Source organism: Pleurodeles waltl, chromosome 8 (assembly GCF_031143425.1).
Source record: "Pleurodeles waltl isolate 20211129_DDA chromosome 8, aPleWal1.hap1.20221129, whole genome shotgun sequence".
NCBI classification, from domain to species: domain Eukaryota; kingdom Metazoa; phylum Chordata; class Amphibia; order Caudata; family Salamandridae; genus Pleurodeles; species Pleurodeles waltl.
This window is the reverse complement of record NC_090447.1, coordinates 1,535,438,533-1,535,457,185: the sequence shown is the minus strand read 5'-3', so window position 1 is coordinate 1,535,457,185 and position 18,653 is coordinate 1,535,438,533.

Sequence of the window (18,653 nt, the reverse complement as noted above, 5' to 3'; positions counted from 1 at the left end):
ATGGCCCATTGTGCTCCTGATGTCTTCCAAGGATGCTTCGAGGAGCTGAAGAACCCGCTGCTCCCTATTTCTAGCACCACTTGGAGGACCTCAGGTAGGGCATTAACAGTTCAAGAACAGTTGTATTTCAACAAAAAGTTAGGAACCGATTTTTGGAGAATTAAAAACGATTGGGACCATCGTCCCCACTAGATCCCTCTCACTTCACCCCTGATCTTGTGTTCGCCGAGTATAAGTGACCTCACCACCTTGCACCGTCTCGTCCGGTGACCCTACTGCCTTGTTTCCAGCACCCACTGACACCTAGTATGGTTCTGTAACCTGGCGAGAGAGCGGCCATGGGCTCGTGTGTTGCCTTATCCAGTAAGGGGGGGGTTGCAAGTGTTGCGCTCTCACTTGCGGTGTCTCAGTGGGAGATGATGCACAGTTAGCTACACCATGTAGAGTGTGTGGTTGGAAGGATGTTGTCTTTGTTTTGATCCTACGTGGGAAGTGTTTCCAGCTCATGTGTGGTGCCCATCGAGGTGCTGTTATCGTTTTGTGGCACACGGCACTTACCGGTGTGGAGGATGAAGAGGTGTGACAGACACAGGTGCTCAGTCCACAGTCTAGTCTGGCAGCTTTGAACAGCTCTGCAGGTCCCTCTGAGGTATTTCTCTTGACCATAGTTTACTCAGCTGGGTACCGCACGGGGTTCTCCAACCTGATGTTCAGTTTCTATTTTAGGATCCTGAGCAGGCGCAGTCTGGAAGGAAAAGGTGGGGGGATCTGTTGGAAAGGACCTTGTTATTTTCATCCTAGGTCTGCATGTCATCGTGAGATGCAAAGAAGCTGTCCTAGTGTGACGCTAGTTGGGACTTGCAGTGAGGCAGAAGATCAGAGTCCTCCGGTTGGCCGGCAGTATGTGACAGATCTCTTCAGTTATTCCACGCCTGTGCAGCTGCTGATAGCTGGTTTATTGGCTAGCATTGTACTAGGTGATGGAAACAAAACATAGCAGATACATCTTATGGGAGTGTAGGCAGATTAAGCTATAGTTGACTGTTGCAGTATTACTTTTAGTGGGGGCCGGAAGAGTTATATATGAGCTGACATTACTATATAACACTCAGGAAGGCATACGTCAGCCCTACTTATGTCTCAAAACCCAGACACAGAGACGTCCTGGAATGCCACTGCTTGGAGTCATTAGAGAATCACAACTGGGAAGGATGGTTGTTCACTCAGTGGCCCCTGTGAAACCAGGATTTACTGCACAAGGCAGATCCATGGAACCAGTGAGTGGTCTGTGTACTCTGTGCAGAGCTGGAGGAGTAATCCAAATACTGTTTGAACGCACAAAGGGAACCCAGGGGGCCGCAGATAATCAGAGGCTTGAAGCCCAACTGGTTCCTAGTCTGGACACCAGCCTTCATTTTCAGTCCGCCTTTAGGATGTGATGGCCACTGAACTCTGTGTGTAACCCTCACCCTGGTCCTCGTTCCCCTTCTAGGATGTGATGACCACTGGACGCTGTGTTTAACCCTCACCCTCACCCTGGCCCTCCCTCAACCTCTAGGTTGTGATGGCCACCCCGTGCTGTGTGTAACTATCACCCTGGTCCTCGCCCCACCTCTAGACATTCACTGGATGCTGTGTGTAACCCTCACCCTGGTCCTCACTCCCCCTCTAGATTGTGATGGCCACGCCATGCTGTGTATAACCTTCACTCTGGCCCTCGCTCCTCCTCTAGGTTGTGATGGCGACACCGTGCTGAGTGTAACCCTCAACCTGGCCCTCGCTCCACCTCAAGGATGTGACGACCACTGGACGCTGTGTGTAACCCTAACTCTCATCTTCACTTCTCCTCTAGATTGTGGTGGCCATCCCGCACAGTGTGTAACCCTCACCCTGGTCTTCGCTCCCCTCTAGGTTGTGATGGCCACCACAAGCTGAGTGTAACCCTCACCCTGGCCCTCGCTCCTCCTCTAGGTTGTGATGGCCACCCTGTCCTGTATGTAACTATCACCCTGGTCCACGCTCCCCCTGTAGGAAGTAACACGCACTGGATTCTGGGTGTAACCCTCACCCTGGCCTTCGCTCCTCCTCTAGGTTGTGATGGCCACCCCGTGCTGAGTGTAACCCTCACCCTGGCCCTTGCTCCCTCTCTAGGTTGTGAAGGCCATCATGTGCTGTCTGTAATCCTCACCCTGGTCCTTTCTTCCCCTCTAGGATGTGACACCCACTGGACGCTGTGTGTAACCCTCACCCTGGTCCTCACTCGCCCTCTAGGATGTGACGACCACTGTGCGCTGTGTGTAACCCTCACCCTAGTCCTTGCTCCCCTCTAGGTTGTGATGGACACCCCGTGCTGAGTGTAACCCTCACCCTGGTCCTCGCTCCCCCTCTAGGATGTGACGACCACTGGACGCTGTGTGTAACCCTCACCCTGGCCCTCGCTCCCCTCTAGGTTGTGATGGCCACTTTGTGCTGAGTGTAACCCTCACCCTGGCCTTCGTTCCGACTCTAGGATGTGATGACCACTGGACGCTGTGTGTAACCCTCACCCTGGTCCTTGCTCTCCCTCTAGGTTGTGATGGCCACCCCGCATGGTGTGTAACCCTCACCCTGGCCCTCGCTCCCCTCTAGGATGTGAATGCCAGTGGACGCTGTGTGTAACCCTCACCCTGGTCCTCGTTCCCCTCTAGGTTGTGATAGCCACCCCTTGCTGAGTGTTACCCTCACCCTGGCCCTCGCTCCACCTCTAGGTTGTGATGGCCACCCCATGCTGGGTGTAACTATCACCCTGGTCCTTGCTTCACCTCTAGGATGTGACACCCACTGGACGCGATGTGTAACCCTCACCCTGGTCCTCACTCCTCCTCTAAATTTTGGTGGCCACCCCACTCTGTGTGTAACCCTCACTGTGCCCTCGCTCCTCCTCTAGGTTGTAATGACCACCCCGTACTGAGTGTAACCTTCACCCTGGCCCTCGCTCCACCTCTAGGATGTGATGACCACTGGACGCTGTGTGTAACCCTCACCCTGGTCCTCGCTCCATGTCAGGGTTGTGATGGCCATCACATGCTGTGTGTAATCCTCACCCTTGTCCTTGCTCCCCCTCTAGGTTGTGATGGCCACCCCGCATGGTGTGCAGCCTTCACCCTGGTCCTTGCTCCCCTCTAGGATGTGACTGCCACTGGACGTTGTGTGTAACCCTCACCATGGTCCTCGCTCCCCTCTAGATTGTGATGGCCACCCTCTGCTGAGTGTAACCTCACCCTGGCCCTCGCTCCACCTCTCGGTTGTGATGGCGACCCCGTGCTGTGTGTAACTATCACCCTGGTTCTCGCTCCCCCTCTAGGATGTGACACCCACTGGACGCTGTGTGTAACCCTCACCCTGGTCCTCACTCCTCCTCTAGATACTGGTAGCCACCCCGCACTGTGTGTAACCCTCACCCTGGTCCTCGCTTCCGCTTTAGGATGTGACAACCACTGAACGCGATGGGTAATCCTCACCCTGGTCCTCGCTCCCCTCTAGGTTGTGATGGACACCCCATGCTGAGTGTAACCCTCACCCTGGTCCTCGTTCCCCTTCTAGGATGTGACAGCCACTGGACGCTGTGTGTAACCCTCACCCTGGTCCTCACTCCCCCTCTAGATTGTGGTGGCCAACCCGCACTGTGTGTAACCCTCACCCTGGCCCTCGCTCCTCCTCTAGGTTGTGATGGCCAACCTGTCCTGTGTGCAACCCTCACCCTGGTCCTCGTTCCCCTCTTGTTTGTGATGGCCACTCCGTGCTGTGTGTGTATCTATCACCCTGGTCCTTGCTCCATGTCAAGGTTGTGATGGTCATCACGTGCTGTGTGTAATCCTCACCCTGGTCCTCGCTCCCCTCTAGGATGTGACACCCACTGGACCCTGTGTGTAACCCTCACCCTGGTCTTCACTCCTCCTCTAGATACTGGTGGCCATCCCGCACTGTGTGTAACCCTCACCCTGGTCCTCGCTTCCCCTTTAGGATGTGATGACCACTGGACGCAATGTGTAACCCTCACCCTGGTCCTCGCTCCCCTCTAGGTTGTCGTGGCCACCCCACACTGTGTGTAACCCTCACCCTGGCCCTCGCTCCTCCTCTAGGTGGTGATGGCCACCCCATGCTGTGTGTGTATTTATCACCCTGGTCCTCGCTCCATGTCAAGGTTGTGATGGCCATCACGTGCTGTGTGTAATCCTCACTCTGGTCCTTGCTCTCCTCTAGGATGTGACACCCACTGGACGCTGTGTGTAACCCTCACCTGGTCCTTGCTCCCCTCTAGGTTGTGATGGACACCCCATGCTGAGTGTAACCCTCACCCTGGTCCTCTTTCCCCCTCTAGGATGTGACAGCCACTGGACGCTGTGTGTAACCCTCACCCTGGTCCTCACTCCCCCTCTAGATGGTGGTGGCCAACCCGCACTGTGTGTAACCCTCACCCTGGTCCTCGCTCCTCCTCTAGGTTGTGATGGCCAACCTGTCCTGTGTGTAACCCTCACCCTGGTCCTCGTTCCCCTCTTGGTTGTGATTGCCACCCCGTACTGAGTGTAACCTTCACCCTGGCCATTGCTCCACATCTAGGTTGTGATGGCCATCCAGTGCTGTGTGTGTATCTACCACCCTGGTCCTTGCTCCATGTCAAGGTTGTAATGGCCATCATGTGCTGTGTGTAATCCTCACCCTGGTCCTTGCTCCCCACTAGGATGTGACTGCCACTGGAAGTTGTGTGTAACCCTCACCCTGGTCCTCGCTCCCCACTAGATTGTGATGGCCACCCTCTGATGAGTGTAACCACACCCTGGCCCTCGCTCCACCTCTAGGTTGTGATGGCCACCCCGTGCTGTGTGTAACTATCACCCTGGTTCTCGCTCCCCCTCTAGGATGTGACACCCACTGGATGCTGTGTGTAACACTCACCCTGGTCCTCACTCCTCCTCTAGATACTGGTGGCCACCCTGCACTGTGTGTAACCCTCACCCTGGTCCTCGCTTCCCCTTTAGGATGTGATGACCACTGGACACTGTGTGTAACCCTCTCCCTGCTCCTCGCTCTCTTCTAGGTTGTGATGGCCACACCATGCTGTGTGTAACCCTCATCCTGACCCTAGATCCGCGTCTAGGTTGTGATGGAAACTGGAAGCTGTGTGTAACCCTTACCCTCGCCCATGCTTCGCCTCTAGGTTGTGACGGCCACCCAGTGCTGTGTGTAACCCTCAACCTGGTCCGCCCTCCCCTCTAGGATGTGATGGCCACCGTGAGCTGTGTGTAACCCTCCACCCTGGGCCTTGCTCCGCCTCAAGGTGGTCATACCCACTGGACGCTATGTGTAACCCTCACCCTGGCCACCCCGAACTGTGTGTAATCTTCACCCTGGTCCTTGCTTCCCTCTATGATATGGTGGCGCTGTGTGTAACCCGCCTTGGTCCTCACCTCCACTCTAGGTTGTGATGGGCACCAGGACCTGTGTGTAACCCTCACGCTGGCCCTTGCTCCCCCTCTAGGTTGTGATGGCCACCCCGCGATGAGTGTAACACTCACCCTGGTCCTTGTACCCCCACTAGGTTGTGATGCCCACCCAGTGCTGTGTCTGACCCTCACCCTGGTCCTCGTGCTGTGTGTAACCACTGGATGACATGTGTAACCCTCTCCCTGGTACTTGTTCTGTCTCTAGGTTGAGATGCCCACCCCGCATGGTGTGTAACCCTCATCCTGGTCCTCGCTCCCCTCTAGCATATGACTGCCACCTGGATGCTGTATGTAACCCTAACCCTGATCCTCTCTCCACCTGCAGATTGTGATGGCCAGTGGACTCTAAGTTGTGATGGCCACCATGTGCTGTGTAACCCTCACCTGGTCCAAGCTCCCCCTCTAGGCTGTCTTGGCCAACTTCTGCTGTATGTAAACCTCACTCTGGTCTTCACTCCCCCTCTAGATGTGATGGCCACCCCGCTGTGTGTAACCCTTACCATGATCCTCGCTCCCCTCTAGGATGTGATGGCCACCATTTGCTGCATGTAACTCTTACCCTGGTCCTCACTCCCATCTAGGATGTCATGGCCGCCGCAAGATGTGTGTAACCCTCACCCTGGTCCTCGCTCCACCTCTAGGATGTGACAGCCACCCCACAATGGGTGTAACCCTCACCCTGGTCCACTCTCCCCCTCTAGGTTGGGATGGCCACCTTGTGCTGTGTGTAACCCTCACCCTGGTCCACTCTCCCCCTCTAGGATGTGATGGCCACCTTGTGTTGTTTGTAATCCTCACCCTGGTCCTCCCTTCCCCACTAGCTTGTGATGGCCACTGGACGCAGTGTGTAACCCTCACGCTGGCCCTCGCTTCCCTCTAGGATGAGATGGCCACACCATGCTGTGTGTAAGCCTTACCCTGGCCCTCGCTCCCCCACTAGGTTGTGATGGCAACTGGACACTGTGTGTAACCCTTACCATGGCCCACGCTCCACCTCTAGGTTCTGATAGCCACCCGATGCTTTGTGTAACCCTCAACCTGGTGCTCCCTCCCATCTAGGATGTGATGGCCGCTGTCAGCTGTGTGTTACCCTCACCCTGGTCCTCGCTCCACCTCTAGGTTGTGTTACCCACTGGATGCTGTGTGTAACACTCACCCTGGCCACCCCGAACTGTGTGTAATCCTCACCCTGGTCCCTGCTTCCCGCTAGGATATGGTGGCCACCCTTTCACTGTGTCACCCCCACTCTAGGTGGCCACCTCGTCCTCATCCCCAGTCTAGGTTGTGATGGGCACCCTGGGATATGTGTAACACTCACCCAGGTCCTCGTACCCCCTCTAGGTTGTGATGCCAACCCAGTGCTGTGTTTGACTCTCATCCTGGCCCTCTGTACCCCTCCAGGTTGTAATGGTCACTGGACTATATGTGTAACCCTCACCCTGGTCCTTGTTCTGTCTCGAGGAGGTGATGGCCACCCTGCTCTGTGTGTAACCCTCACCCCGGTCCTCGCTCTCTTTCTTGATTGTGATGGCCACCCTGTGCTGTGTGTAGCCCTCACCCTGGCCCTCGCTTCCCCTCTAGGTTGTGATGGCCACCCTGTGCTGTGTGTAACCCTCACCATGGTCCTCGCTCCCCCTCTAGGATGTGACGCACACTGGACACTGTTTGTAACCCTCGCCCTGGTCCTTGCTCCACCTGTAGGTTGTGATGGCCACCCCATACTGTATGTAATCCTCTCCCTGGTCCTCACTCTCCATCTAGGTTGTGATGGCCACTTGGCACTGTGTGTATCCCTCATCCTGGTCCTTGCTCGCCTCTAGAATGTGATGGCCACAAACAATCTCCAGTACTCTGCTTACAGGTCTGCCATCTTCATGGCTTCCAGCCCCAGACAGGGGCATCTCACAGCCTGGGCACAAACACTCTCCATTACTCAGCTAACAGTTGTGCCATCTTCATGGCTTCCAGCCCTAGACAGGGGCATCTCACAGCCTGGGCAGGAACACTCTCACGTACTCTGTTTACAGCTCTGCCATCTTCACCACTTTTTTCCCCAGACAGGGGCCTCTCACAACCCGGGTACAAACAATCTCCAGTACTCCGCTCATAGCTCTGTCATCTTCGCGGCTTTCTGGCTCAGACAGGGGTGTTGGAAGCTGGCTCTGTATATACTGTGTATCTAAAGTAGATAATACTAATGCTCTCTTTTGTGGTAGGGTGATCAAGCAGTTAGGCTTGTCAGAGGGTAGTGCAAAGCATTTGTTGTACACACACAGACAATAAAGGAAGCACACACTCAATGACTAACTCCAGGCCAATGGTTTTTATATGGCAAAAATATATTTTGTTACTTTAATACTAGAACCAGAAGAAATGTGTTGCAGGTAAGTACAGTTGTAAGTAGGTATCAAGCATATGTATCAATTGTACTTTGTTTGGTTTTAGCAGATAACGTAGTTTACATGTAAGTATCAATTTTCTATTTCAAATGTTGACACAGTGCACTTTTTCATAAGCGTCCGTAGAGTACTGGGTGGGGGGAGTATTGATACAGTCTACAGGTAAGTACACAACTTAGGACTTCAGTCTTCAGGGGTTAGGAAGGCCACAGGTCAAAGTTTAGGTTGACCCCGAACATACACCACCAGCAACACGGGGCTGGCTGGTTGCAGAGGTCAAAGTTGGCATCAGGTTTGAAATTGAATCCTAAGAGGACTGGGAGTGCTCAGAAAAGATCTGCTTGCAGGTAAGTACTCGTGTCTTTGGAGAGCAGACCTGGGGTGTTTAGGTGAGCACCGGTGGGAGCCACTGGTAGGCATCAAACACACAGCCTCAGCCGCAAAGGGGCACCCGGGTGCAGGCTGCAAACACAAGGCTGGGCTCCCCATGCGTTTCAATAGGGGGATCCTGGGGGTCACAAAAGATGCTGCAGGCTGGGTCCAGGGGGTCGGTTCCAGAAAACCACAGGCTGGACAAGGAGGAGGGATGCCTGCTGAACATTGCTGGACCATCAGTCGGATTCCCCAAGGCCTGGGGCTGCAAGTGCAGGGGTACCTTTAGGCGTCGGGAATCTTCTTCGGATCCGGTAGCAGTCAATCAATCACAATATTTTCAATCAATCAATCACAATATTTATAAAGCGCGCTACGTACCCATAAGGGTTTCAAGGCGCTGTATGGGGGGGGGGGGTTGCTGCTATTGGTCGAAGAGCCAGGTCTTGAGGAGTCTCCTGAAGGTGAGAAGGTCCTGGGTCTGTCGTAGGGGGGTCGGGAGGGAGTTCCAGGTTTTGGCAGCGAGGTAGGAGAAGGATCTGCCGCCGGATGTCTTGCGTTGGAAGCGGGGAACGATGGCGAGGGAGAGGCTGGCAGAGCGGAGTTGGCGGGATGGGACGTAGAAGTTGAGTCTGTTGTTCAGGTAGGTGGGTCTGGCGTTGTAGAGTGCCTTGTGAGCGTGGGTGAGGAGCTTGAAGGTGATCCTCTTGTCCACGGGGAGCCAGTGGAGGTCCTTCAGGTGGTGGGAGATGTGGCATCGGCGGGGTACGCCGAGGACCAGTCGGGCGGAGGCGTTTTGGATGCGTTGGAGTCGTCGTAGGTCTTTTGCTGGGATGCCTGTGTAGAGTGCGTTGCCGTAGTCTAGTCTGCTACTGACGAGGGCCTGAGTCACAGTTTTTCTGGTTTCCGTTGGGATCCATTTGTAGATTCTACGGAGCATGCGGAGGGTGTTGTAGCAGGAGGAGGAAACTGCGTTGACCTGTTTGGACATGGTGAGGGCGGAGTCGAGGACGAAACCGAGGTTGCGTGCGTGGTTGGTTGGCGTTGGAGGGGGTCCCAGCGCGGGGGTGGGGTCAGGCGGAGGCATGGTGTTAAAGCTGTCGGCGATCTTCTGGAAGAAGAAGGTGGACAGGGCGTCGCAGAGTTCTTGGGATGGTGGGATGTCGTTGATGTTGGTGCTGGGGTTGAAGAGCTCTTTCACGATGCAGAAGAGTTCTTTGCTGTCGTGAGCGTTGTTGTTTAGGCGTTCTGTGAAGTGGGAGCATTTGGCGAGTCGGATTAGTTGGTGGTGCTTGCGGGTGGCTTCCTTGTGGGTTGCCAGGCTGTCCGGTGTGCGTTCGAGGAGCCATTTCTTCTTTAGTTTCTGGCATGTGCGTTTGGAGGTGATGAGTTCGTCGGTGAACCAGGCTGCTTTTTTCTTTTCTTGGTTGGCGGTGGGCCTCTTGAGTGGTGCGAGGGTGTTAGCGCAGTCGAGGATCCACCGTTGTAGGTTGATGGCGGCAGTGTCTGGGTCGGTAGGGTCGGTAGGCGGGTCCTGGACGAGGGTGCTGGTCAGTTGGTCTTCGGTGACTTTGCTCCAGCGGCGGTGAGGAGGTAGTGGGGTGCGGTGGTGTTCGGTGTGTTTCTTGAATGTGAAGTGGACGCAGTGGTGGTCGGTCTAGTGGAGTTCGGTGGTGTGGCTGAAGGAGACGTGGTTGCTTGCGGAGAAGATGGGATTGAGCGTGTGGCCGGCGATGTGGGTGGGTGTGTTGACCAGTTGTCTGAGTCCGAGGTTGGCGAGGTTGTCGGTCAGCGATGTGGTGTTGGCGTCGTTGTTGTTCTCCAGGTGGAAATTGAGGTCTCCAAGGAGGATGTAGTCCGTAGAGGCAAGGGCGTGGTGCTCGTGAGGTCGGCAATGGTGTTGCTGAAGGGGGCTCGTGGTCCTGGTGGTCAGTAGATGAGTGTTCCCCCGAGGGTGGTGTTGGGGTCCGTGTGGATCGGGAAGTGTAGGTGTTCAGCTGTCTTGAGGGTGTCGTCCGTGTGGGTGTGAATTTTGAGGGTGGATTTGTGGGCGATGGCAATTCCTCCTCCGATTCCGTTGGTGCGATCTCTTCTGGTGATCTTGTAGCCGTCAGGGATGGCTATGGAGATGTCGGGGCTGAGGAGTCGTTCCACCAGGTTTCGGTCAGGAAGGCTACGTCTGGGGCAGTGGAGTCGAGTAGGTCCCAGAGCTCGATGGCGTGCTTTCGTGTGGAGCGTGTGTTGAGGAGTATGCAGTGGAGGTGGTTGGTGTTGGTTCTTGCATGGTTCCTTGTTCTGTTGCAGGTGAAGTTGCTGGCGCTGCAGGAGAAGGGTCCTTTGGCAGTCAGTGGGGTTCTCTGTTTTCAGGCTGCAGGCATCGTTGTGTTGGCCAGGAGGGGTCAACCCCGGGTGGACACAGGGTTGGAATTGCCTGGTGACCCGCCCTGGACTGGTGGGCCACCTGGACACAGGCCGTGGGCTTCGGGTGCAGAGTCGGTAGGATTTGCGGATCCAGGGGGGCTCTGGAGTCCTTTGTTGGAGTTTCTTATGTACAGGGACACTGTCCTCAGGAGTTCTTGGTTCTATGCTGGGCAGTCCTCCTCTGGGGGTTTGTAAAAGTTGCTGGTCCCACAGAATGTGTCGCCTTTTTGGAGCAGGATTCTTTGGAGCTGCAGACAGGCCGGTAGGGCTTGGGCCACGTCAGTTGGTGTCTGGAGTCTCCTCTGCTCAGGGGCTGGCTTAGAAGTCCTTCTGCTTTCTTCTTCCTTCTTGTCTTGAGGTTGCCAGGAATCTGGTGAGCTAGGTTCAGGGGTGCCCCTAAATACTAGCTTTAGAGGCGTTACAGGGGTCAGAAGGCAGTAGCCAATGGCTACTGTCCCTGAGGATGACTACACCATTCTTGTGCCCACTCCCTTTGGGGAGCTGGGCACATTCCTAACCCTATGGGTCCCTGTCCTCCAAACCAAGATGGAGGATTCTGCAGGGAGGGGGTCACTTCAGCTCTGGACATCTTAAGGGTGGTCCTAGCTGGAGTGGTCACTACTCCATGTTTTGCCTAATTTTTCCACTGGACTTGCTGCCAAATGTGGGTCTTCATCCTGAGGGCAGGCATCTCCAGTAGCTGGAGTGCCCTGGGGCACTGTAACAGGAGGCCTGAGCCTTTGAGGCTCACCACCATGTGTTGCAGTTTCTACAGGGGGAGGTGTGGTTTCTGACTTCAGAGATGTAGGAAGTTGGCTCTGTATGTGCTATTTCAAAGTAAGGAATAGCATGCACAGAGTCCAAGGGTTCCCCTTAGAGGTAAAATAGTGGTAAAAATAGATAATACTAATGCTCTATTTTGTGGTAGTGTGGTCGAGCAGTAGGCTTATCCAAGGAGTAGTGTTAAGCATTTGTTGTACATACACATAGACAATAAATGAGGTACACACACTCAGAGACAAATCCAGCCAATAGGTTTTTATATAGAAAAATATCTTTTCTTAGTTTATTTTAGGAACCACAGGTTCAAATTCTACATGTAATATCTCATTCGAAAGGTATTGCAGGTAAGTACTTTAGGAACTTCAAATCATCAAAATTGCATGTATACTTTTCAAGTTATTGACAAATAGCTGTTTTAAAAGTGGACACTTAGTGCAATTTTCACAGTTCCTAGGGGAGGTAAGTATTTGTTAGGTTAACCAGGTAAGTAAGACACTTACAGGGCTTAGTTCTTGGTCCAAGGTAGCCCACCGTTGGGGGTTCAGAGCAACCCCAAAGTCACCACACCAGCAGCTCAGGGCCGGTCAGGTGCAGAGTTCAAAGTGGTGCCCAAAACGCATAGGCTAGAATGGAGAGAAGGGGGTGCCCCGGTTCCGGTCTGCTTGCAGGTAAGTACCCGCGTCTTCGGAGGGCAGACCAGGGGGGTTTTGTAGGGCACCGGGGGGGACACAAGCCCACACAGAAATTTCACCCTCAGCGGCGCGGGGGCGGCCGGGTGCAGTGTAGAAACCAGCGTCGGGTTCGCAATGTTAGCCTATGAGAGATCTCGGGATCTCTTCAGCGCTGCAGGCAGGCAAGGGGGGGATTCCTCGGGGAAACCTCCACTTGGGTAAGGGAGAGGGACTCCTGGGGGTCACTTCTTCAGTGAAAGTCCGGTCCTTCAGGTCCTGGGGGCTGCGGGTGCAGGGTCTCTCCCAGGCGTCGGGACTTTAGGTTCAAAGAGTCGCGGTCAGGGGAAGCCTCGGGATTCCCTCTGCAGGCGGCGCTGTGGGAGCTCAGGGGGGACAGGTTTTGGTACTCACAGTATCAGAGTAGTCCTGGGGTCCCTCCTGAGGTGTTGGATCGCCACCAGCCGAGTCGGGGTCGCCGGGTGCAGTGTTGCAAGTCTCACGCTTCTTGCGGGGAGCTTGCAGGGTTCTTTAAAGGCTGCTGGAAACAAAGTTGCAGCCTTTCTTGGAGCAGGTCCGCTGTCCTCGGGAGTTTCTTGTCTTTTCGAAGCAGGGGCAGTCCTCAGAGGATGTCGAGGTCGCTGGTCCCTTTGGAAGGCGTCGCTGGAGCAGGATCTTTGGAAGGCAGGAGACAGGCCGGTGAGTTTCTGGAGCCAAGGCAGTTGTCGTCTTCTGGTCTTCCGCTGCAGGGGTTTTCAGCTGGGCAGTCCTTCTTCTTGTAGTTGCAGGAATCTAATTTTCTAGGGTTCAGGGTAGCCCTTAAATACTAAATTTAAGGGCGTGTTTAGGTCTGGGGGGTTAGTAGCCAATGGCTACTAGCCCTGAGGGTGGGTACACCCTCTTTGTGCCTCCTCCCAAGGGGAGGGGGTCACAATCCTAACCCTATTGGGGGAATCCTCCATCTGCAAGATGGAGGATTGCTAAAAGTCAGAGTCTCCTCAGCTCAGGACACCTTAGGGGCTGTCCTGACTGGCCAGTGACTCCTCCTTGTTTTTCTCATTATTTTCTCCGGCCTTGCCGCCAAAAGTGGGGCCTGGCCGGAGGGGGCGGGCAACTCCACTAGCTGGAGTGTCCTGCTGGGTTGGCACAAAGGAGGTGAGCCTTTGAGGCTCACCGCCAGGTGTGACAATTCCTGCCTGGGGGAGGTGTTAGCATCTCCACCCAGTGCAGGCTTTGTTACTGGCCTCAGAGTGACAAAGGCACTCTCCCCATGGGGCCAGCAACATGTCTCGGTTTGTGGCAGGCTGCTAAAACTAGTCAGCCTACACAGATAGTCGGTTAAGTTTCAGGGGGCACCTCTAAGGTGCCCTCTGGGGTGTATTTTACAATAAAATGTACACTGGCATCAGTGTGCATTTATTGTGCTGAGAAGTTTGATACCAAACTTCCCAGTTTTCAGTGTAGCCATTAGGGTGCTGTGGAGTTCGTGTTTGACAAACTCCCAGACCATATACTCTTATGGCTACCCTGCACTTACAATGTCTAAGGTTTTGTTTAGACACTGTAGGGGTACCATGCTCATGCACTGGTACCCTCACCTATGGTATAGTGCACCCTGCCTTAGGGCTGTAAGGCCTGCTAGAGGGGTGTCTTACCTATACTGCATAGGCAGTGAGAGGCTGGCATGGCACCCTGAGGGGAGTGCCATGTCGACTTACTCGTTTTGTCCTCACTAGCACACACAAGCGGGTAAGCAGTGTGTCTGTGCTGAGTGAGAGGTCGCCAGGGTGGCATAAGACATGCTGCAGCCCTTAGAGACCTTCCTTGGCATCAGGGCCCTTGGTACTAGAAGTACCAGTTACAAGGGACTTATCTGGATGCCAGGGTCTGCCAATTGTGGATACAAAAGTACAGGTTAGGGAAAGAACACTGGTGCTGGGGCCTGGTTAGCAGTCCTCAGCACACTTTCAATTGTAAACATAGCATCAGCAAAGGCAAAAAGTCAGGGGGCAACCATGCCAAGGAGGCATTTCCTTACACAACCCCCCCCCAAACGAAAGAGGATGAGACTAACCTTTCCCAAGAGAGTCTTCATTTTCTAAGTGGAAGAACCTGGAAAGGCCATCTGCATTGGCATGGGCAGTCCCAGGTCTGTGTTCCACTATAAAGTCCATTCCCTGTAGGGAGATGGACCACCTCAACAGTTTAGGATTTTCACCTTTCATTTGCATCAGCCATTTGAGAGGTCTGTGGTCAGTTTGAACTAGGAAGTGAGTCCCAAAGAGGTATGGTCTCAGCTTCTTCAGGGACCAAACCACAGCAAAGGCCTCCCTCTCAATGGCACTCCAACGCTGCTCCCTGGGGAGTAACCTCCTGCTAATGAAAGCAACAGGCTGGTCAAGGCCATCATCATTTGTTTGGGACAAAACTGCCCCTATCCCATGTTCAGAGGCATCAGTCTGCACAATGAACTGCTTAGAATAATCTGGAGCTTTTAGAACTGGTGCTGAGCACATTGCCTGTTTCAGGGTGTCAAAGGCCTGTTGGCATTCCACAGTCCAGTTCACTTTCTTGGGCATTTTCTTGGAGGTGAGTTCAGTGAGGGCTGTCACAATGGATCCATATCCCTTCACAAACCTCCTGTAATACCCAGTCAAGCCAAGGAATGCCCTGACTTGAGTCTGGGTTTTTGGAGCTACCCAGTCCAGAATAGTCTGGATCTTGGGTTGGAGTGGCTGAACTTGGCCTCCACCTACAAGGTGGCCCAAGTAAACCACAGTTCCCTGCCCTATCTGGCATTTGGATGCCTTGATAGAGAGGCCTGCAGATTGCAGAGCCTTCAAAACCTTCTTCAGGTGGACCAGGTGATCCTGCCAGGTGGAGCTAAAGACAGCAATATCATCAAGATAAGCTGTGCTAAAGGACTCCAAGCCAGCAAGGACTTGATTCACCAACCTTTGGAAGGTGGCAGGGGCATTCTTTAAACCAAAGGGCATAACAGTAAACTGATAATGCCCATCAGGTGTGGAGAATGCTGTTTTCTCTTTTGCTCCAGGTGCCATTTTTATTTGCCAGTACCCTGCTGTCAAGTCAAAGGTACTTAAGAATTTGGCAGCACCTAATTTGTCTATGAGCTCATCAGCTCTTGGAATTGGATGAGCATCGGTCTTGGTGACAGAATTGAGCCCCCTGTAGTCCACACAAAACCTCATCTCTTTCTTTCCATCTTTGGTGTGAGGTTTGGGGACTAAGACCACTGGGCTAGCCCAGGGGCTGTCAGAGCGCTCAATTACTCCCAATTCCAGCATCTTGTGGACTTCCACCTTGATGCTTTCCTTCACATGGTCAGATTGTCTAAAGATTTTGTTCTTGACAGGCATGATGTCTCCTGTGTCCACATCATGGGTACACAGGTGTGTCTGACCAGGGGTTAAGGAGAAGAGTTCAGGAAACTGTTGTAGGACTCTCCTACAATCAGCTTGCTGTTGGCCAGAGAGGGTGTCTGAGTAGATCACTCCATCTACTGTGCCATCTTTTGGGTCTGATGACAGAAGATCAGGGAGAGGTTCACTCTCTGCCTCCTGATCCTCATCTGTTACCATCAACAGATTGACATCAGCCCTGTCGTGGAAGAGCTTAAGGCGGTTTACATGGATCACCCTCTTGGGGCTCCTGCTTGTGCCCAGGTCCACCAGGTAGGTGACCTGACTCTTCCTTTCTAGTATTGGGTAAGGGCCACTCCATTTGTCCTGGAGTGCCCTGGGAGCCACAGGCTCCAGAACCCAGACTTTCTGCCCTGGTTGGAACTCAACCAGTGCAGCCTTTTGGTCATACCAAAACTTCTGGAGCTGTTGGCTGGCCTCAAGGTTTTTGGTTGCCTTTTCCATGTACTCTGCCATTCTAGAGCGAAGGCCGAGTACATAGTCCACTATGTCCTGTTTAGGCTCATGGAGAGGTCTCTCCCAGCCTTCTTTAACAAGGGCAAGTGGTCCCCTTACAGGATGACCAAACAGAAGTTCAAAGGGTGAGAATCCTACTCCCTTCTGTGGCACCTCTCTGTAAGCGAAAAGCAGACATGGCAAGAGGACATCCCATCTCCTTTTGAGCTTTTCTGGGAGCCCCATGATCATGCCTTTTAATGTCTTGTTGAATCTCTCAACCAAGCCATTAGTTTGTGGATGGTATGGTGTAGTGAATTTATAAGTCACTCCACACTCATTCCACATGTGCTTTAGGTATGCTGACATGAAGTTGGTACCTCTGTCAGACACCACCTCCTTAGGGAAACCCACTCTGGTGAAGATACCAATGAGGGCCTTGGCTACTGCAGGGGCAGTAGTCGACCTAAGGGGAATAGCTTCAGGATACCTGGTAGCATGATCCACTACTACCAGGATATACATATTTCCTGAGGCTGTGGGAGGTTCTAGTGGACCAACTATGTCCACACCCACTCTCTCAAAGGGAACCCCCACCACTGGAAGTGGAATGAGGGGGGCCTTTGGATGCCCACCTGTCTTACCACTGGCTTGACAGGTGGGGCAGGAGAGGCAAAACTCCTTAACCATGTTGGACATATTGGGCCAGTAGAAGTGGTTGACTAACCTCTCCCACGTCTTGGTTTGTCCCAAATGTCCAGCAAGGGGAATGTCATGGGCCAATGTTAGGATGAACTTCCTGAACAGCTGAGGCACTACCACTCTCCTAGTGGCACCAGGTTTGGGGTCTCTGGCCTCAGTGTACAGGAGTCCATCCTCCCAATAGACCCTATGCGTTCCATTTTTCTTGCCTTTGGACTCTTCAGCAGCTTGCTGCCTAAGGCCTTCAAGAGAGGGACAGGTTTCTTGTCCCTTACACAGCTCCTCCCTTGAGGGTCCCCCTGGGCCTAAGAGCTCAACCTGGTAAGGTTCAAGCTCCAAAGGCTCAGTTCCCTCAGAGGGCAGAACTTCTTCCTGAGAAGAGAGGTTCCCTTTCTTTTGCTGTGTTGCAGTTGGTTTCCCAACTGACTTTCCTGTTCTCTTGGTAGGCTGGGCCATTTTTCCAGACTCCAGCTCTACTTTTTCACCCTGTGCCTTGCACTGTGCTCTTGTTTTCACACACACCAGTTCAGGGATACCCAGCATTGCTGCATGGGTTTTTAGTTCCACCTCAGCCCATGCTGAGGACTCCAGGTCATTTCCAAGCAGACAGTCCACTGGGATATTTGAGGAGACCACCACCTGTTTCAGGCCATTGACCCCTCCCCATTCTAAAGTAACCATTGCCATGGGATGTACTTTTCTCTGATTGTCAGCGTTGGTGACTGTGTAAGTTTTTCCAGTCAGGTATTGGCCAGGGGAAACCAGTTTCTCTGTCACCATGGTGACACTGGCACCTGTATCCCTCAGGCCCTCTATTCTAGTCCCATTAATTAAGAGTTGCTGTCTGTATTTTTGCATGTTAGGCGGCCAGACAGCTAGTGTGGCTAAATCCACCCCACCCTCAGAAACTAGAGTAGCTTCAGTGTGGACCCTGATTTGCTCTGGGCACACTGTTGATCCCACTTGGAGACTAGCCATACCAGTGTTACCTGGATGGGAGTTTGGAGTGGAACCTTTCTTGGGACAGGCCTTGTCTCCAGTTTGGTGTCCATGCTGTTTACAGCTATGACACCAGGCCTTTTTGGGATCAAAGTTTTTACCCTTGTACCCATTGTTTTGTGAAGAGGCTCTGGGCCCACCCTCCTGTGCAGGTTTTTGGGGGCCTGTAGAAGACTCTTTACTATTTTTAGTTTTGGTTGTCTCATCACCCTTCCCCTGGGGAGTCTTTGTGACCCCTTTCTTTTGGTCACCCCCTGTTGAAGTCTTGGACACCCTTGTCTTGACCCAATGGTCCGCCTTCTTTCCCAATTCTTGGGGAGAAATTGGTCCTAGGTCTACCAGATGCTGATGCAGTTTATCATTGAAACAATTACTTAACAGGTGTTCTTTCACAAATAAATTGTACAGCCCATCATAATTACTTACACCACTGCCTTGAATCCAACCATCTAGTGTTTTCACTGAGTAGTCAACAAAGTCAACCCAGGTCTGGCTCGAGGATTTTTGAGCCCCCCTGAACCTAATCCTGTACTCCTCAGTGGAGAATCCAAAGCCCTCAATCAGGGTACCCTTCATGAGGTCATAAGATTCTGCATCTGGTCCAGAGAGTGTGAGGAGTCTATCCCTACACTTTCCTGTGAACATTTCCCAAAGGAGAGCACCCCAGTGAGATCTGTTCACTTTTCTGGTTACACAAGCCCTCTCAAAAGCTGTGAACCATTTGGTGATGTCATCACCATCTTCATATTTAGTTACAATCCCTTTAGGGATTTTCAACATGTCAGGAGAATCTCTGACCCTATTTATGTTGCTGCCACCATTGATGGGTCCTAGGCCCATCTCTTGTCTTTCCCTCTCTATGGCTAGGATCTGTCTTTCCAAAGCCAACCTTTTGGCCATCCTGGCTAACTGGATGTCCTCTTCACTGGGGCTATCCTCAGTGATTTC